At 43.4% G+C, this 22,019-nt stretch overlaps 1 protein-coding gene across 1 annotated transcript in view; it reads right to left on the bottom strand.

Moving 5' to 3' along the window:
* The window catches only part of larp4b (La ribonucleoprotein 4B), a 144,021-nt gene extending 122,921 nt beyond the window's left edge, over positions 1 to 21,100 (bottom strand). Inside the window, exon 1 of the mRNA XM_068014971.1 lies at positions 20,792 to 21,100. The gene's annotated coding sequence lies outside the window, so the exon portion shown is untranslated. The remainder of the gene's footprint in view (positions 1 to 20,791) is intronic.
* Positions 21,101 to 22,019: the final 919 nt, after the last annotated feature.

The raw sequence follows: 22,019 nt of genomic DNA, 5'->3' as shown, positions 1-22,019 counted from the left end.
GATCAGCGCCACAGATTAACTGGGTTAGCACTCCATTTAAAAAAAAACAGCACAAGTATACTAACCACCAGCAGGTCTCATTGTACAATAATACCAATATCCTGATAATTGAAGCAGATCTAAAGAAAGTGAATACATTGGAACCACAACATACAGTATGCAGCATTGTTTCCCCCACCACCAGACCAGCTGCAAAGGAGTATTAAATGTAAATCTGGGCTGTCTTCGCCTCAAGGTGGGGAAGGCATATTTGGTAGAAGAGAAAAAAAATATTTAGCAGTATCCAGCTGCTCACATACCTCCCAACAACCAACTCAAATGGTACAGATGAGCAAGGATACCCGCCATGAGGAAGAATCAGAAATGATTAACTTAAACTATGAGGTTAACAAAAAAATGCAAAACAATTCATATTGACCGATGATGAAATAGCTTGCAAGATTGGAGCTTGGGGATGTATGGCCACTACAGACTTACTGCAAACATTTGCAGTGGAAGGGCTCCAGTTAACTTAAAGAATATATTTCCAGAAGGCTCCTGGAAGTAATTCAATTAAAGATGTGTGTAGTTCTGTGTGTTACACACACACGACTCCAAAACATTGAACTTAAAATCAATATCAGACAATAGGCAGCAGCCAAGTGTAGCTTCCATTGCAGATTGTTGAAATGTGATTCATCAACACCCTTTGTAAAACTCTACAAGTTATGCCTCCCTGATAACTTCCTAGGACTAATTCAAAGTCTACAAAAATGACCCAGAAATATAGAATCATAGAATGGTTACAGCACAGGAGGCCATTTGACCTTTTGTGCCTGTGCCGGCTCTCCAAGAGCTAAGTCTGACTAAGGAAGAACAATTTTAAAACCTTACACACCAATAGCACAGATCATAGAATGGTCTAGCACAGGAGGCAGCCATTTAACCCACCATGCCTGTGCCAGCTCTTTGGGAGAGCTACTCAATTAGTCTCACTCACCCCTTTCCCTACAAACCTGCAGTTTTTTTCCCCTTCAAGTCTGTAGACAATGAGTGTTACCATTGAATTTGCTACACCACCCTTTCAGGTAGTACATTCTAGCTCACAACACACTGCATAAATAAATGTTCCCTCGTATCTGGTTCATTTGCAAATCACCTGAAGTCTGTGTCCTCTGGCTACTGTCTTTATTCATCATTTCCAGCAGCAATAAGGAGAAGCTATATCAAAACAATTCATGATTTTGAACATGTCTACCAAACCTCTTCATTCATCTCTGCTGAGAACATCTGGCAGCCTCTCCACAAAACTGAAGTCACTTACCCCGGTACCATTCCACTGAATTTCCTCTACATCCTCTCCAATGTCTCAACATCCTTCATAAACCATGGCACCCAGAATTTAACAATTCACCAACCAAGGTCTAAACAGTGTTTTAAAAAAATCTGGCATAACTTCCTTGCTGTTGTACTCTATGCCTCTATTAAAAGGGCAAAGGATCCCCTATTTTCTTTTTTTAAAGAAGTCTGCTCAACTTGTCTTGCCACCTTCAGGTCTTTGTTCCTGCGCCCCCTTCAAAATAGTACTCTTTAGTTCATATTGCCTCTCATTCTTAGCAGAATGCTTCACTTCCATGCATTAATTTCATCTGCCAAGTGCCTACCTATTTTGCCAATCTCTGCCCTCCTGAAATCTGCTACTATCCACTTTGTTGGCAACATTTCCCAAGTTTTGAGTCATCTGCAAACTTTGCAATTATGCCCTGCATACCCAAGTCCAAATCAAATATCAAAGGTGGTCCAGTAATACTGACTCCAGGAGATCACTGCATATTTTGTCCAGTCTATAAAACACCCAACCATTCGCCATTACTCACTTTGCCCCACAGAGAATTTGGTACGGATGATGCCACTTGCTGTTTAATCACATGGTCTTTTATTTTGCTAAAAGATCTAATATGCGGTACTTTGTCAAATATCTTTTTAAAATCCATACAGCAGCTCAGCATGACTTCTCAGAATTCAATCAAGTTAGTTAAACTTTGGGCGGCACAGTGGCGCAGTAGTTAGCACCGCAGCCTCACAGCTCCAGCGACCCAGGTTCAGTTCTGGGTACTGCCTGTGCGGAGTTTGCAAGTCCTCCCCGTGTCTGCGTGGGTTTCCGCCGGGTACTCCAGTTTCCTCCCACAGCCAAAGACTTGCAGGTTGATAGGTAAATTGGCCATTATAAATTGCCCCTAGTGTAGGTAGATGGTAGGAGAATGGTGGGGATGTGATAGAGAATATGGGGTTAATGTTCTTTCTTTTGGGCCTCCTTATCTCGAGAGACAATGGATACGCGCCTGGAGGTGGTCAGTGGTTTGTGAAGCAGCGCCTGGAGTGGCTATAAAGGCCAATTCTGGAGTGACGGGCTCTTCCACAGGTGCTGCAGAGAAATTTGTTTGTTGGGGCTGTTGCACAGTTGGCTCTCCCCTTGCGCCTCTGTTCTCCATGGCGCATGCCTGGGCAAATTTATGGAGGTTGAGAGTTGCCCAGTCGTCAAAACCCCCCTCTCGGCCTTTCTGGTGGGGTCCAAAGGAGTGCAGGACACGACGTTTGGCACCAGTATGGCTGCAGGAACTGCCGGAAACATGCCAAAGGTGACACATGACCGCCTACGGGGTTCCGCTCCGGATTTTCTGTTAGGGTTTACTCCCTTAGCCTTGGTCTCTCCCGAGACGCCCACAAGGCAGTGGGGTTGTTGGGGCCCCTACACAGGTGTAGGATGGTGCCGGTGGGAGGAGGGGATGCAAGGGGGAGGGGTAGAGGGAGGGGGTGGGGGGGGGTGCAGGGGAAGGGGGTGCGGGGTGAAGATGGTGCGAGGGGGGGGCGGGCTGGGACGGGGTTGTGAGGGGGTGAGCTGAGAGGGTGGAGCAGGGAAGGGGACGGTTAATGTAGGATTAGTATAAATGGGTGGTTGTTGGTCGGCACAGACCCGGTGGGCCGAAGGGCCTGTTTCGGTGCTGTATCTCTAAATAAATAAACAAACACAATTTGCCTTTAACAAGAACAAGAAATGCTGGATTCACTCAGCAGGTCTGGCAGCATCTGTGGAAAGAGAAGCAGAAACTCTGCTTCTCTTTCCACAGATGCTGCCAGACCTGCTGAGTGAATCCAGCATTTCTTGTTCTTGTTTCAGATTTCCAGCATCCGCAGTATTTTGCTTTTATTGCCTTTAACAAGTTTTGTCGTGGATTACTGACTCAAGTTTCCCTGTTGGGCTTTTTTAAAAAATATATACGTTTATGCAATATTTGCAATCCTTTAGCGTTGCCACTGGGTCAAAATCCTGGAACTCCCTTCCTAACAGCACTGTGGGTGTACCTACCCCACATGGACTGCAGCGGTTCAAGGCAGCCACTCACCACCACCTTAGAGGGCAATAAATGCTGGCCGAACCAGCGACGCCCACATCCCATGAATGAATGAATAAAAAAAACTACCCCCATATTCAAGGAGGGCTGAAGATTGCAGCCAGAGCCTCTGCAATTCCCATCTTCACTTCCCTCAGTAACCTAGGATGTATCCTATCCAGACTGGGTGGCTTTACACTGCCAAACTTAAGTAGCTCTTTCATCCTACCCAATATTGCTACTACCTCCTCCTTTACTGATACACTGACGGTATCTCTTATGGAGAATAGAATGCTAAGTACACAACTACCAAACTCAACCATGCTCTCTGCCTCCGCAAGCTGATCTTTTTGATCCCTCAACAGCCTCCACCTTTCCTTTGCCTATCTTTAACTTAAAAGGGTTTTAGGTGCCCTTTTATATTAAGCTATTAATCTGTTTTTATACACACTGCCTCTCATTTCCTTGAGATTTCTTTCTATATTCAGCATGATTTACTGCATTATAAACCTTACAACTGTATTAAGTCTCCTTTTTTCTGACTCATTTTAACTTCATCTTTAGTCATCCAGGGAGCTCTAACTTTGGATGTCCTTTTCACCCCTTATAGAAATGGCAAGGACATGCTCCAACCTTCTTCTGTCATGTGAAGGACTGAATCCTCAACCACATCTCTGCAAGTATAATTAGCAAATAGGTCTTTTTTCCCCAATCTGGAAGCATTGGATGATCCTCTGTCAGGATTCAAGTGATTCAAGCAACACACTGGAGAGCTTTCGGTGCCAAGTAGCCAACTTTGAGCTTTGCGACTTTTGCACAAATGCTGCAATACACGACATTAGAGTTGATGGATTAAAATATGCAGGCAGTGGACCTAGGTAACACCCTGTTGTCAGATGAGTGTAGTGAGGAGGATCAGCTTAATTTCTCCAGTAATGAAGGACCCACACAAGATGAAAATGCCTACACAAACACTGATTGATCAGACCTACGCCCTTCCGACACATTTGCAGGAACCTTTTTAAAAAAAAAAGAGGCTGCTCAACAAAAAAAAAGACAAACATTTCATATGCAAAAGGAGACTGCTGGGAATTAAATGATTTGACCTCATCGGTAAAGATGCATCAAGAACCTAACTTGAGAGGATTAATTGCCGCCGTCACTCCAGTGCAATTCTGACGGCTGGAACCAAGTCACACAGTGCGGTCATAGAATGTCAATGCTACAGATCTCTACAATCACTGTCAGCTCGATACAAGCTGACTACAAGCAGCCTACCCTTTTCTATATTTACTACTAGTATGGAGATTGACACTCTGTACAAATTCTGTATTGCGTCTATATATATGGTATGGGAAATTATCACTAAAATAAAGCAGTTATTTCGTGAGTGTTTCATTTATGTCAAGATAGTGAGGGTCAAATCAGAATAGGATCCAAGTCAGCATGCATTAAAAACATCTGGGGAAACTGCGCACTTAGCTTTTAAAACAGATACAAAACCATAAGCAAGTTGCATCAAGGCACTGAAGAGCTGTTCTGTCGTGTTTTTCACCCTCTTGATGCACTCCCACAAAAATTGTGTCTCTATTTGCAGCCTCAGTTACTCCTGATGGTGGGCTACACTAACCAAGGATCCCTTTGGTGTTTCCATTACAGCTTCAAGTTTGTTTCTTTCAAGACCATTTCTCATCCCCTTTTCTCTGTGCAATAAACAGTCACTGCTCCTTTGTTAATCCAACAATCTGTTATTTGTTGCCTTTTCCTCTAGGTGATTGCTCAACCCTGCAATCCTCTGATCAGTTCACAGCCATGTAAAAGATGCCACTCTTCTGAGCCACCTATCTGGTACCTCCTTTCACTTCACTATTCACTAATTTTCATTCCAACCAGCACAGAAAATATTTAAATTTAAAACATAACTCCAGGAATCCAGGACCAGAGGCATAGTACCATGGACAAGCAATTTTGCTGTAGCACAGTTGGGCAAAAAAGGTTTTATGTAATAAAACTGGTCACAGTATAAGAAAAACATGCAAATTCACCAATCACAACTTAAGGACTATTAAAACACAAGATATTGCACTGTTCACTACTTTCTGGGGCACAGTTTAACTATTTACCAACAGAAAATCTAGCAATTCAAATCACATTGTGCAAGCAGACCCCAGGTTAATGGAATGTTAGACCACACAGTGCTAAACCCAAGGAACTCCATCATAGAAGGGCTGAATCCAAGAGTCTTTTGTATAGAATTGATTAAATTCCTGATTTCAACGTAACTGGTGGCTGCCCTACAGATTATTTATGTATTGCACAAGATAATTGCTCAATTAAATCTTCAATAACTAAGTCACATATAATCCACAATGCCTCATGCTACCACTGACTCAATGTATGCAGACTTTTATGAATGTGCATCACCCAGTCAATTGGCTTTTACATTTGGCTAGACTATGGCTATATTTTCCATTTCTTTCTTCATTGTATATCAGTTTTAAGTTTTCAAGCATTTCAGGCAAATTTAAAAAGATAGAATTGTTTTTACATGGCTACTTTTACAACCTCAAGACATCCCAAGGCACCTGACAGCCAATTCAGTACTTTTGAGTTACTGTTGTAAGGGAACAACCAATTTGTGCACAGCAAGTTCACAATGTGATAATGACTAGACAATCAGTGATGTTGATTGAGGGACCATTTATTGGTGAGATCAAGGTTAACTCCCCTGTTCCATTTTGAAATAGTACCATGGCATTTTTTTTTTTTCACCCGAGGGCAGATGGGACCTCTAACGTTTCATCCGAAAGAATGCACCCCTGACAGTGCAGCACTCCCTCAGTACTGTACTGGAGTGCCAGCCTTGATATTGGTGTTCAAGTCCTGCAGTGGGAGTTAACTCTAAACCTTCTGACACAGAGGCAAGAGTACGACCACTGAGTCATGGCTGACACTCAAAGCACCATCCGGCTGCCGAGGCTCCAATAAGTTTACATGTCAGTAGAACATTTTATCCATCGCCTGAAAATGTTCCATGCTGGAGACAAAAAAAAAAATCTTTAAATCTCCTTAAAAGACGATACCAGCACTGGTGGTAGTTGGCTGTGGTGGTGAGGAAGAGGAAACGAGCAGATTAAGGGAATGTAATTACACAGTTACATGTTTACATAAGCAGTTTCTATTATTCTAAATACAATGCACAAAGAAAAAAAGTTAGAAAGAAAGTGAACTTTTCCTGAATCTGGTCAACACTGTAGAACACAAAATACTATAGAATTCAAGAATTAAATAATGCTCATTTGAGCTAACACTATAGCTTTTCAACAGATTCCACCATAAACTCTCCAGTCATGTAGCTTGTTGTAAAGGCCTGCTCGGGTCTGCAAATGAGACCCGACCCCGACAGAACCCCATCCGACCCGGAGCCCTTCTATTTTTTTTTCCCCGTGCCCAACCATCGGTTAGCTTACCTTCCATTTTTCACTTTGTTCCTTACCTGCACAAGCTTAAAATAATTGTAGCAAAACCACCTTTAAAGTCTAAATAGGAAATTAACATTAAAGTCTCAAACCTGAGGTGGTGACAAGTGTGTCTGATCCGGCCCGACCCCGAATGCCAGACCCAGAAGTGCGACCCAACTCCGACACAGGTCGTTGGGTTCCATCAGGTTCGGGCCGGGTAGCAGGTCTTTAGCTTGTTGCTTTGTGTTTAACAATGTTACACCTGTAGTGGTTTGTAAGTCACTCATGGCTTTAACATATCACTAAGATGGCTGTCTGGGCAGTGAAAAAAAACACTGGTGTACTTAAGGCTGCTGCTCCAAACCTGGTGCCAACACATGGTAAAGCAGTTTAAAATGAACACTGCACAACAGCAAACTTATCTATATTTGACAAGTACGCGATGCAACATGGCAATAAAATTGGGCACTTGCCCAGTATTTAAAAAGGTTGTTCACTGAGTAAAAACAAAATCTATGCCCTTTTAAAAAACATTTTGCACAAGATTGAGTTGTCATCTTCAGAGGTCCCTCTGGATTGATGACGATTTGCTTCCACTCCGGTTTGATGGGTTCCAAGATGACTGATAAGTCCAATGCATGATCTGCAGACACTGTCATGAGGGGCCGGAGATGCTTGAAGGGTCAGGTAGAGGAGTAGTTTGAAGGTTTAAACACTCCCTCCAATGCCTTGATTTCACCTCTGCATGTTCCCAGAATCCCAAAGTGTACAATGCCTTCCCAAATAAGCTTTCTCCATCTAGCAGAGTCACTAGCCAGGGACTCCGAGTCGACGGGGATTTCCGATCTCTTCAGGGATGCTCTCAGGACATCTCTAAAGCATTTCTACTGTCCTCCAGGGAGTCTCCTGCACAAACAAGTCCCAAGTAGAACAGCTGCTTCAGGAGTCTGGCATCAGACATGTGAATTTAATGTTCCATCCAACAGAGCTGGTTTTGGATGATTAGTGCCCTGATACTGGCCAGGCTGGCTTGGGAAAAGGACAGTACTGTTGGACTGCCTTTCTTGCCACAGGATTAGAGGTGCCTCTGGTGGTACTTCTCCAGTGCTTTGGAGGTGCCTGCTGTAGGTTGTCCAAGTCTGAGAAGCATTTAGGAGCACACGGATCACTGCTGCCTGGTAAACCATGATCTTCGTCTCAGGTTTGAGATCCTGGTCCTCAAATATTCTCTTACTCAGTCGGAGGAAAGGCTGAGCTGACATATTGGAGGCAATGAGGGACCTCATTGTCTATATCTACCTTTGCTGAGAAGAGGCTCCCAAGACACAGAAAATGGCCCACATTTTCCAGGATCTCGCCATTGGATCATTTTTCACTCGATCAATCATCTCTGGAGCTGAATTCAAAGGAATTGCAGGCTGATAAGTCTATGTTATCTGGAGTCCCAAGGGAAGTGGACATTCAATTCAGTCCCTAGAAAGCACATGAAACCATTCCTAGTATGGCAACTTTAACAAGGGGCCATAACAATGATGTTGAAAGTAAATGGAAAATATCACGAGTGCATTATACAGTGCTCCTCAAAGAGCAGACGGGCATTTGAGGCTGAACAGGTGGATTTTGCTGTAGTTAATACTTGAATCGGGTGTTCTTGATATTGTCATGGGATGCTTGCAATTAGACTGTCCTATTTACCAATGACTTATGCTACCAAAAGATTAAGGAAACAAGGCATTTATGAGTAATATGCACCTGCACAAAAATATATTTTGCTACACATCATTGTACACATTTATATGCAAAAATGTTACAGCAGATACATCTTTCCCCTTCCCAGTTTCGCTTGTATAATTTGCAACATTCTGGCCAGATCACAAACCTGTTCGACTTGTCAATCTTCAGATTTTTACAGCAGAACAGCATTACTCATTATCGAAGAAGGGTCACTAACCCAAAACGTTAACTCTGCTTCTCTTCCCACAGATGCTGCCAGACCTGCTGAGTGATTCCAGCATTTCTTGTTTTTGTTTCAGATTTCCAGCATCCGCAGTATTTTGCTTTTATTACTCATTATCGAGTGGCCTTGTTGTCCTGATAATGATAGCTGGAGGCTATAAAGATAGCTCCAGAAAAGGCTTACAATAGATGTCAAGAATACAATTCTTGTAAAAAAAAAAGAATGCTATTACTTTTATTTTGAAGAAACTGTCCCCCAAGTTTATAATCCATGGATCTTAAGGCCATCCAGAGGGCATTTACAACTCAAGGTGTGGCTAGCTTTGGCACAGTTTTATTTGTAAGCTGCTTTTGCTATCTTGCGAATGCTGTCTCATCACAGCCAGCAAATTTGAAGCACTAATTTCAGCAATAAGCTTTAAGAATAGACACTCGGCCCCTCCATCTATTTGCTGCCCCAGGTGCCATCATCCAAAGACGGAGTCAGTTTCTACATATACGCGGATGACACCCAGTTCTACCTCGCCACTATTCCACTCCTACACAATCTGTTATCACACTGCTTATCCAACACCTAGTATCGCAGGAGCACAAATTTCCTTCAGTTACACATTGGGAAAACTAAAGTCATAGTCATCAACTCCCACGAAATTCCATACTCCCACCACTGAATTCATCATGTTGAAACAAACTATTCACAGTTTTGGCATCCTTATTACTCCAAGCCGAACTTCCAACTTCATATCTTCTTAACTTTGTATTTGTACAGGGCCTTTAATGTAATAAAAGATCAAGGTGCTTCAAAGAAGCATGAAAGCAAAATCAGATACAGAGCCTCCTAAGGCAAATATTAAGACAGATAGCCAAAAGCCTCGTCAAAGAGGCATGTTTTAAGAACAGTCTTAAAAGCAATAAAGAGAGTCAGAGAGGTTTGGGGAGAGAATTCGAGTTTAGGGCAACACAGTTGAAAGCATGGCCACCAACAGTGAAGCAATTAAAATCAAGGACGCTCAAGAACAGAATTAGAGGAGCGCAGGTATCTCAGGAGGTTGTGGGGATGGAGGGTGAAGGAATGAAGGGATTCGAAAACAAGGATGAGCATTTTAAAATCAAGTTGTTGCTCGGCCAAGAGCCAATTTAGGTCAACAAGCACAGGGGTGAAAGGTGAACGAGACTTCATATGAGCAAGGATATGCAGAGTTTTGGATGACGTTAAGTTTACGGAGTTTTTTTCTTTCATAGTTGAGCGCCAACAATGCCATAATTTGTTGCCCACCCCAATTGCCCTCGAGAAGTGGCAATGAGCTGCCACCTTAAACTAGTGCTGTCCATCCAGCTGGGTACACTCAGTGCTGTTAGGAAGGGAGTTCCAAGTTTTCGACCCAGCGACATAATCCCAAGTCAGGATGGTGAGAGACTTGGAAGGGAACTAGCAGGTGGTGGTGTTCCCACATGTCTGCTGCCCTTGTTTTCTAGATGGTAGAGGTCACAGATTTGGAAGGTGCTTTCGAAGGAGCCTTGATGAGTTGCTGCAGTGCATCTTGTAGATGGTACACACTGCTGCCACTATGGATCAGTGGCGGAGGAAGTGAATGTTTAAGGCGGTGGATGGGGTGCCGATCAAGCGGGATTCTTTGTCCTGGATGGTGTCAAGCTTCTTCAGTGTTGTTAGTGCTGCACTCCTCCAAGCAAGAAGAGTATTCCTTCACACTCCCACGTTCTGGAACTTGCAGGTGGTGGTGTTCATGGCAGGCTGACCAGGAATTTGCTGGACTGGTCAAGTCTAGAGGTACCAAAGGCACAAATGAGGGTTTCAGCAGATGAACTGAGACAGGTGTGAAAGCCAGAAATAGGTGGTCTTGGTAATGAGACAGATGTGGTCAGAAGCTCAAGGTCAAATATGACAGACACCAAAAGATTGCAACAGTTTGTTTTAGACTCATAGTTGGCAGGGAGAGGGATGGAGTCAGTAGCTCGGACATGGAAATAAAAATAGAAAATGCTGGAAATACTCCACAAGTCTGACAGCATCTGCACAGAGAAATTAATGTTTCAGGTCGGTGACCCTTCATCAAAGCTGGGAAAAGTTTGAAATGGAATGGGTTTCAAGTAGATCAAATGGGGAGGGAGGCAAAAGAATAAAAGGTCTGTGATAGGGCAGAGGACAGGAGACATTAAATTACAAAACAAAAGTTAGTGGGGCAGAGCCCAAGGGAGTAACATTGGGACAAGTAACGAGACAAAAGATGTCTCCAGAAATGGCAGAATAATGAACAGCTGCCATCTGAAAACAAAACGAAAAGAAAACAAAATTAAGACTGAAATAGACAAAGAAAGGAAACAAAATGGGGGCCCGAGATTATGGTCTGATCTCAATGTTGAGTCTAAGAGGCTGTAAAGTACCTAATAGGAAGATGAGGTGCTGCTCCTCAATCTTATGCTGAGCTCTATTGGAGCACTGAAGTAGGCAGAGGACAGATGTCAGCATGACAGCAAGTGGAGAATTAAATTGCCAGGCCACCAGAAGCTCGAGTCATGCTTGCAGACTAAATAGAGGCATTCCGCAAAGCGGTCACCCAATCTGCGTTTTGTCTCCCCACTGTAGAACAGATCACATTGAACAGTGAATACAGCACAACAAATTGAGAGAAGTATATGTAAAAGAAAATTGCTGTTTCCCCTGGAAGAACTGTTTTGAACCTTTAACCCTGAGGACAGAAGAGGTGAAAGGACAGGTGTTGAGTCTCCTACATTTGGATGGAAAGGGGCCATGGGAAGGAGATAGGGTGTTGGGGTTGATTGGGGAGTGGACCAGGGTGTCGCAGAAGGCACAATCCCTTCGGAATGGTGAAAGGAGAAGGGAGGGGAAGATGTGTTTGGTGGTGGCAGAAATAGATCAGTTGAATAAAGACACTGGTGGGGTGGGAAGTGAGGACAAGGGGAACACTACCGTAGTTCTGGGAGGGAGGGGAAGCAGTGAGAGCAGAAATGGGTTGGACATGGTGGAGTGTCCTGTCAACCACGATGGAAGTGAATTCTTGCTTGAGGAAAAAGGAAGGCATTTCAGAAGGTAGGAGGGTTGCATTAAAACGAATGTGATGGAGGCAGAGAAACTAAGAGAATGGAATGGAGCCCATGCAGGAAGCAGGGTGTGAGGAAGTGTAGTTGAGATAGTTGTGGGAGTCAGTGGGCTTCTAGTAAAAATTGGTTATATGTCACCATTTCTGGAATAGGCTGAGAAGTTAAGGAAGGGAAAGAAAACTTGGAGATGGACCATGTGCAGGAGACAGTAGGGTGGAAATTGAAGCAAAGTTGAAGTTTTCCAATTTAAGGCAAAAGCAGGAAACTGCACCGATACTTTGTACCAGAAAGAGTTGATGGAGGGGCCCCAAGTAGGACTAGAACAAGAAACGTTCCACATATCCCACAAAAAGGCAGTCATAGCTAGGACCCATGTGGGTACCCATTGCACCTTTCACTATCACAGACCTTCATTTGTTCTTTTTCCACCCTCCCCCATTTGACCTACTTAAAAATTATTACATTTCTAACTTTTTCCATTTCTGATGAAGGGGCACCGATCTAAAATGTTAACCGTTTCTCTCTCTCCACACGTGCTACCAGACCTGCTGAGTATTTCCAGCATCCACAGTATTCTGCTTTTGTACAAAGACTGCCTACTTCCAGCACTCATTACATATCTCCACCCTTGCATCAGCCCATCTGATTCTGAAACCCTCATCCATGCCTTTGTCACTTCCAGACTTGACTATTCCAATGCTCACCTGGTCAGTCTACCCATCCTCCCTAAACTTCAGGTCATCCAAAGTTGGGCTGCCTGTATTCTATCATGCACCTTCCTGCACATCCATCATTCGAGACCTCCAATTTAAAATTCTTACCCTTGCTTTTAAGTTCCTTCAAGGCGTTGCCCCTCCCTGCGAAAGTCACCGTATTAACTCCCCAGCATTCTGCATTCCTCTAACTGGCCTCTTAGAAATCCTTTCAGCCGACTGTAAGCCTGCAACTAATTTTTCTGAAATTGTACCACAGACCAAGTTGGCCCTTGCTAAATTCACCCAATATAGCAGTCAGGATACAAGAGGGTTCAGCTGTGGCTGCCCTCAATAAAACACCCAGAACTTCCTAACATAAAAGAGTGGAAATTGCAGAGCCATAATCTTCCACTCCTCATATACAGGGGTGGTGCCAGAGGACTGGAGAATTGCAAATGTTACACCCTTGTTCAAAAAAGGGTCAGGACAAGCCTAGCAATTACAGGCCAGTCTAACCTCAGTAGTGAGAAAGCTTTTAGAAATGATAATCCAAGACAAAATTAATAGACACTTGGATAAATGTGGATTAAGGAAAATCAGTATGATTTGTTAAGGGCAAACCATGCTTAATCAACTTGATTGAGTTTTTCTATGAAGGTAATGCAATTGATGCGGTGTACATGGACTTCCAAATGGCATTTGGTGAACTGCCACATAACAGGCTTGTCAGCAAAGTTGAAGTCCACAAAATAAAAAGGGACAGCGGCAGCATAGATTTAAAGGTAGGAAACAGTAGTGAACAGTTGTTTTTCAGACTGAAGGTAGAAAGTGAGGTTCTCCAGGAGATAGTGTTAGGACAACAGCTTTGCTTGATCTATATTAATGACCTAGACTTGTGTCTACCGAGCACAATTTCAAAATTTGCAGACGGCATAAAATTTGGATGTATGTGAGCTGTCAGGAGGACACTGATAAACTTCAAGAGGATGCAGACAGGCTGGTGGAATGAGCAGACAAATGGCAAATAAAATGTCATCCGAAGAGTGAAGTGATTCATTTTGGTAGGAAGAATGAGGAGAGGCAATATAAATTAAAGGGTGCAATTCTAAAGGGGGTGCAGGAGCACAGGGACCAGGGTGGGGTATAGGTGCACAGATTATTGAAGGTTGCAGGACAGGTTGCAAAAAATGGTGAGCACCCTGGGCTTTATAAATAGGGGCAGAGTACTAGGAAGTTATGATAAACCTGTACTAAACACTGATCTGACCTCAACTGGAGTAGTGTGTTAGTTCTGGGCACCACACTTTAGAAAGGATGCGAATGCATGAAAGAGTGCAGAAAGGATTCACAAGAATGGTTACAGGGATAAGGATCTTCAGTTATGTGAATAGGTTGGAGAAGCTGAGGGCTGTTCTCCTTCAAATGAGGAGATTTAATAGAGGTGTTCAAAATCATGAGGCAGTTTCTCTCTTGGCAGAAGGGTCCAGAACCTGAGGCCACCAATTAAAGGAAATTAGCAAAAAAATGAACGTCGATATGAGGAAATACTATACACAGCAAGTGGTTAGAATTGGAATGCTCAGCCTGAAAGTATGGTGAAGGCAGATTCAAATCAAGGCTTTCAGATAATTGGACAATTAGTATTCAAGGAAATAGTGCCTACAGAATTAAAGTTGGGAATTATTTTAAATATGGGCACACTCTCCAATTTCTCAAATGTTCAATAACTTCCTGTTCAGATTTATAAATTCACAAGGTCAGAAGTGGGGATGTTCATTGATAATTTCACAATGATCAGCACCATTTGCAACGACTCAGATACTGAAGCAGTCCGTGCCCATTTTCAGCAAAACCTGGACAACATTCAGGCTTGGGCTGATGAGTGCCAAGTTACATTTGAGTCACACAAGTGCCAGGTCATGGCCATCTCCAATAAGAGAGAATCCAACCACCCCATGACATTCAATGGCATTACTATTGCTGAATCACCCCGCCCCCCCCACCCAAACTATCATCCACCTGGGGTTACCATTGGCCAGAAACTGAACTGGACTAGCCACAGAAATACTGCGGCTACAAGAGGTCAGAGGCTGGGAATTCTGCAGCGAGTAATTCACCTCCTGACTCCCCAAAGCCTATCCACCATCTACAAAGCGTAAATCAGGAATGGGATGGAATACTCTCCACTTGCCTGGATGGGTGCAGCTCCAACACTCAAGAAGCCGACACCAACCAGGATAAAGCAGCCTGGTTGATTGGCACCCCACCCACCAACATCGGATGCACAGTGGCAGCACTGTGTACCATTTTCAAGATGCACTGCAGCAACTCACCAAGTCTCCTTTGACAGCACCTTCCAAAACCCAACTTCTACCACCTAGAAAGACAAGGGCAGCAGACACACAAGTACACCATCTATCTGCAAGTCCCCCTCCAAGTGTCTTACCACCCGGACTTGGAAATACATCACCATTCCCTCATTGTCGCTAGGTCAAAATCCTGGAACTCCCTTCTTAACAGCACTGTGAGTGTACTTGCACTAGATGGACTGCAACAGTTCAAGGAAGCTCTCAACCAGCTTCTCAAGAGCAATTAGGGATGGGTAACAAATGCTGGCCGAGCCAGCAAGGGCCACATCCAGTGAAAGAAAACATAAAAGGATACTGAAAGCCAATTGGTGGACACATTTACCACATCTTTGCATAGGAAAGGAGTTCCCCATCACACCATCTAACCTCCCCTTGTAGGAATCCAAAATCTATGTCTCCATTACCCTCGGAAACCATTGCAGACATTGATCATAGTGGCAGGATGGATATTGACTAGGTATGTCAAAAACTGATCACCATTGGTTGCTAAGGCAGCACCCAAAGGGGATAAAACATAAAGATCACCAAAAGAATGAAAAGTTCAAATTACTTGATTTAAAAAAGGGTTATTAAGACTTGGAACATCCTGGTGCAAAGTGGTGAAAGCAGAAAACAAAGCTTTTGAAAAATTATACCTTTGAAATATAAAAAAAGGGGCAGGCACGGGAATTTCACTAAATTGAGTTAGCAATGGTGCAGTGGACTGAATGGGCTCCTTCAATGCTGTAAAACTAACATTTACAACTCCTCCCGCACCCCCCCACAAACACCCTCCAAAGTACAATTTCATTGCAAAACTATAGATTCAATTATAATATCTCACGAGGGAGCATTTAAACTATAAAAAAAAAAACTTACAGCAGTCTTCGGAATAAAAATTCAATGAAAAGCATACAGGATAGAAAGTCAATACTACACCCATCTCAGGGGGTTCTCACTCACTTTCAATGGGATTAATATGACAAAGCATAAAACCAAATATGGCACAATATGCCAACTGCAACAATTAAATAAGCAGACATTTGCAATGTAGTATCTACTGCTCTCATCTCAGTGGTTACTTATTAGATTTATAGGTACAGCACCAAGATACAAACACTCGTAAGCTTTTTCCATCCTGTAACATGTAGTCAAATAAATTCCAATATCAACAAAAATCAGTTCAAGTCACAATTCCCTTACTGAAGCCAATCCAAAGATCCCTCAAGTCAAACAGAAACCAAAAACTAAAACTTGGCCTACATTTCATACATAATCATGAGGTGCACTTCAAGGAAGTAACATCCCAATTTACTAATAAGCCATTACAGTTATAGCAAGCCCTTGATAGCTGCCAACCATAAAACACTGGAAATATACTCCCAAAAACACAAATTAAAAACTTCTGATATCAAAATAGCCTTTAGCAATTTTCAACCTCAACAGAACCACCTCCCATTCCCCCCCAATGCAATTAGGACTTGTATTTTTTTAAATAACTTTACAAAGCACTTTTGTTGTTCAGTTACTAGGAGCATAGCATTCAAAAGAAAAGTTTGTCAACCCAGCAAGTTCTGACTTTTGCTGCAATCTGACGGCAGCTATCATTACAAATCATTGAGGCCAGCGCATTACGTGCATTTCTGGTGAGAAACCAGTTGCAAAATTGGGCCACATGCAGAGGCATGAAACCACCTCCACACTGGATGCTTCAGAATCTAACTGCAGCTCCCATAAAAAAGTGGGTTCCCAAGGCCACTAGACTGTTTACCTATATTGAAGACTGATCCAAGTACTATGCACCACATATGACTAAGTTCTTTCAATACACCATGTAGCGTCTGCATTACTTCCCTGCCATGCCCCCACCCATCAATACTCCTGCCTTTTCCTGAAGGTGCAGAAACTTGGTGCATAGCCCAAAAGTACTAGCAGCCCTTAGATAGTTTATCCAATGATGAGGTCTTCAAATAAACTGCTTAGCAAGCATCACATCTGAGCCTAACCCCATCCTCCTTTGATATCCATAGACACATGCATGCGACTGGAACAGAAATACTTGGCTGTTACTCCCTGGGCTAGTCCAAAAGATGCTGAAACAAATCGCAAAGTCCCAATGCGTCCCTTAGCTGAGATGAACTAGAGGAACTGAGCCCGTCTTTCTGGCCTTGTCCCTATATTGACTGCATGGTGCCTTTAACTCATTAGCCAATAAATCTTTAACATCTGAACCCTCTAGTAAGTTACTATATTGAGATTCTGAATTGTCAGCTTCAAGTACAAATTGCTTAATAGGTTTTTTAAAAAATTGTTTATGGGTCAGATTCTTGTGGGTGCAGTGGATGCCTGTGTAAACGCTGACTACCCATGGAAGAGGGCATTCACGTACAAATAAGGAATCACAACGGCCCTTACGCTGCATCAAGTATAAGTTAACAGATACCAGTTCCTACCTCTGAAGTACTTAGTTTGCACAGCTGGACAGGATACAAGAAACTGCTCATTTTACAGGCAATCTCTCCAAGCTGTAGTCTGCAACCTCCATCCATATATTGTAGCGCCTGGCCTCTCCCGATCAGTTTTAGTCGTGCATTTGTCACTTCCTAATCGCTCCCATGTCTGCCTGCTTATCCTCCCTTTAGGGCGGCACAGTGGCGCAGTGGTTAGCACCGCAGCCTCACAGCTCCAGGGACCCGGGTTTGATTCTGGGTACTGCCTGTGCGGAGTTTGCAAGTTCTCCCTGTGTCTGCGTGGGTTTCCTCCGGGTGCTCCGGTTTCCTCCCACATGCCAAAAGACTTGCAGGTTGATAGGTTAATTGGCCATTATAAATTGTCACTAGTATAGGTAGATGGTAGGGAAATATATAGGGACAGTTGGGGATGTGACAGGAATATGGGATTAGTGTAGGATTTGTATAAAATGGGTGGTTAATGGTCAGCACAGACTCGGTGGGCCGAAGGGCCTGTTTCAGTGCTGTATCTCAAACTAAAAACAAAAACTTTCCCCACCCTTTAAACTTTACCTTATTCAAATCTTTGCTGCTTGTGTCCCATCCCACACCAAGTCAGGATCATCTACCACACTTTAATAGTTCATTTATATTGGCCCTTAATTCCCCAACATTTCAAAATTCTCATCTTTGTTCAAAATCACACCACTCTTACCCACCTCTAATCTCCTCCAGTCATACAACCCCTCACAAAACTGTCCATACCCACTTCCATCACTCCACCATTAGCAGTGGTACTTTCAATCAACCTGGGTCCCACAATTTATTCCCTGCCCATCACTTCACTTCATTTAAAACTCAATTCTTTGACCAAGCTTTTAGATGCACCACCAAATTCTCATTTGACTCAGATCATTCCCTACTTCCACCCTGCTTCAGCCCGACAAAGCATCTCTGCGCGCCTCCATCCTCCATTGCCAGCCATGCCTTCAGCTATGTAGGCCCTAAGCCCTGGAATTCCTTCCTTAAAACTTCTCTTCCTTTAAGGATAGTGCTTAAAACCTACCTCTAACCAAGCCTTTAGTCACTTGTTCCAATATCTCATATAGCTCAGTGTCAAATTTTGTTTGATAATTACTCCCATGAACTGTTCTAGGATATTTTACTGTAGTAAAAGGGTACTGTATAAAGGCAAGGTGTTCTCTTAACATCCCAAAATGGTTTAGAGATGTAATGTTAAAGGCACTATATAAATTCATCTCATTACAGTTCGTGCTTTCCTGAACTGCCCCATGTCCTTTTTCCTCCTCCCAACATCTTCACGATGTTGAAATTGAGTATTGCCACAATCTCTTGCTCAAATACATGAATAGGATTATAAAAACAAACTCCACCTTCCTCAGCCAATTTATCCTATAATCAAGTTTTTAAAACCAAAAAGGTTATGTAACCAGTATTTCTCCTGATTTCCTTTTCAAACTTGTGGTGCCCTGCCTTCACTATAAACTTTGATCCTCCAATTTCTCATTTCATTTTAGGACCATTAATTGTGCTTCCATGAATACATGTTCTATCAAAGCTAAGTTGCACACTATTTTCTCAACCATTGAGAGCAAAGTTCAAGAACACAAGTGATTGGGCAATACACCTGTGACATCAGATGAGAAGGCATATACCATCACATGACTGTACACATATTTTATTTGTTGTGCAGAAATGTAATACCTTTATACATTTGAACCATAAGATTAGATTACTATCTTGCACATTGTATTAAAAAAGCAACACTAGCCATCTCATAGTGATCTATCGTACGAGATTATTCAATTGTGCACTAATAGTTGCCAGAACACAAACAGCTTGCCAATGTCAGTTGAGTATAGCAATTTTAATGTAGTAAAACATCCCAAGGTGCTTCGCAAGAGCAAACTAAATTTGACCAGCTGAGTATTTCCAGCATTTTCCATTTGTATGTTAATATACCACCAGGTCCTGCACAATGGAACTGCTGTGCTTAACTGTTTGCTGTGCATTGATAAAGATTTGTTTGAATTATTAATCATAAATCTTCAGTCATAGTCACAACTGCATGCAGTTTAAACAGCCCTTTTAAGCCAAAAGAGCTTGCGAATTTAATCAAGTCCCAGTAGACTAAAAAGTAAAAAAATTGCCATTTCATTTGTTCTGACACTATACCTATTTATTATAGAACACCAGCATATTTCATAAAGGATTTTAATGAAGGTCTGCTTGGTGACAAACCCATTTCGAAGGCCTACTTATAACTAAAATGTGGATTAAAGACACTCAAAAGTCAAAAGCGAAGACCCAGTTTTGTGTTACATATTCAGCAGAAAGCTGAATGACATTTCTTATAACTTGTCGGAAAAAAATTCAACTGTTTCAGGAAAAAGACAGAACAAAGCATAAAAGCTCTAGTAGGCCACAAGCCTACATTGCATCCCTGGAAACTTTTTGCAGCAAATCTCCAACAGCAACAGACGCAGTGCGGTCTGGTAGTTAGCTGACACAGCTGTGAGTCTCGCTGACATTTTCTTGTGGGGACAGGGCAAGCTCTATCAACTTCCGTGGATAACCGCCTTTTATATGTAAAACGTTAAACAGTTGCTAAATCATACTGCCCAAAACTCTTATGAACTTGTAATCAAATGGCACCACTACCTGCGTTTCGCTCCCCCTCCCCCATTTCGGATTAGAAAAGGAGGAAAGGAAAATGACGATGTTTGCTGCACAAGATCCCCGATCTGGAAACTTATGGTCGAGATTACAATCGACCATTCATGTTTTTGACAAAGCTCGGATTAAAATACAAGACCGTAATGGAGATCCCCAAAACTCGAAGACACATGCGTCACTCTTACAGACAAACAACTCCCCCAGAAAGTAAAATCTTCAGAACAAAATACACAAAAAAATCTCGTGGATTCATTTCCCCTTTTTGGGAAGTTGGAGGGGGCTTTAGCGCACGCCATTCATTGGAGGGAAGCACATGTTCTTCACGGACTCTGTGCTTAGACAACAATCCTCCGTTGCTCCCCTAACCTCACCACCCGCCGCGCAGATACTGAGCAACCCGCCAGATTAAAGCGCAAAACAGCTAGAGCAAGGCTTGAGGCCTGCAGCGGCAGTGTCCTGACATTATCACCCTCCATCCCCCGGCTTTATATAACCCACCCTCCATTCACACCCGCTTCTAACCATACAGAACTACAACATGGCATGGCTGCTCTAAAAAGGATGCGGGCAGAGACACCAGGGACAAGAGGCAGCACCCAGGCCGGTCTCACCGTCAGCCTGCTGCAAACATGGCGGCCACCATGTCTCCCGCTGCCCGAGGCCCCAGGGCCAAGGCCAGACCGAAACAAACCCCATCCTTTAATCCGCCTTCTCCATCCAGCAGCTTCTCACCTGCCTGCCGCTCCTGCCTCCACTTGCTCCGGACACCGATTGATCCTCTCTCCCGGCCTGTCTCGTTTCCCCCTCGGACGGCGGGGAGACAACAAGCAGGAGGACGCGGCCCCGGGAATCACACACCAACTCCCTGAGTGAGTGAGTGCCCGCCCGAGGGGACTACTTTCATAAAAGTAAACCTTTGGAATTGGTTGTGTGATTTTTTTATTGCCTTGACGATGTGGCTCAGGCCTTGCCGCCGTTTAATCCCAATCAGCACCGATTAAAAACCCTTCGTCGTCCGATCTCTCTCCTAGCGGAAGGGGGGATGGGCAGCTCCAAGCGTGCGGGGGGAGGGGCAACCAAAGTTAGCGCCGGAAGTCCCGCCCTCTAGTCGCGAACCCGCGACGCACAATTGACCCTGACCACAGACGGTGAACTTCGATTGTTCGCCCTCACCTGTCAATCAACACGCTTCCCGCCCACAAACCTCGAGCTTCGATTGTTCTTTCCGCCTGTCAATCGTCGTGGTTCCCGCCTTTTCCTTTTTTAATTAACGGGAACTGGGAGATTGTCCTGGTGCTGGACGCTTTGGAGCTGTGTTTTTTGTCCTTCGTTCTTAAATTAAAAGAAATTGTTATACTTTTCCTTTCCATTGCATTTGAAAGTTGTGTTTGCATGTTTTTTTTTATTTTGTATATATCGTAAACACGACAATAAAATGTTTTTGCGAGTCCGGGGATGGGAAGAGGTGTGCGGTTGTGTGCATGCTCTCACACCATACGAAACTCTCGTGTAGCTGTTTTGCATCTCTTCCTAACTCAGCAGAGAAACACGCGTTTAATTACGAGTGTTAAGTGCAAAAGGGGAAGACAGCCGTTTCTCAATTGCGGGCTTCATTTTTATTCGGAAATTTAAAAGAGCAGAATGAATTAATTACAGCTGGAGAAACCCACGTATACCGACCTTCTTTGGACATAGTGACGTCAAAGAGATGATAGCTGGTTCCAGGGTTTGCATTTTTTTTTCACAGTTTCCCGCCGCCTTCTTGTGTGCCGCAGTGCGTAAATGACGCTTGAATGCACCTGGAAATGAAAGTACTTGGGCTCAGATATCAGTGTATGAAGTTGCATTCCTCCCGGGAGTCTGACCCGTTTGCCCGCCCATGCACAAAAATCCCAATGTAATGCAAGAAGCGGAAGACGGGGATCGCTCACGGACAGGGTGCGTGTGCACTCGTCCCGAC

This window comes from Heterodontus francisci, chromosome 2 (genome assembly GCF_036365525.1).
Source record: "Heterodontus francisci isolate sHetFra1 chromosome 2, sHetFra1.hap1, whole genome shotgun sequence".
In the NCBI taxonomy this organism is placed as follows: domain Eukaryota; kingdom Metazoa; phylum Chordata; class Chondrichthyes; order Heterodontiformes; family Heterodontidae; genus Heterodontus; species Heterodontus francisci.
The sequence above is the reverse complement of the archived record's forward strand: the minus strand, read 5'-3'. Positions and strand labels throughout refer to the sequence as shown.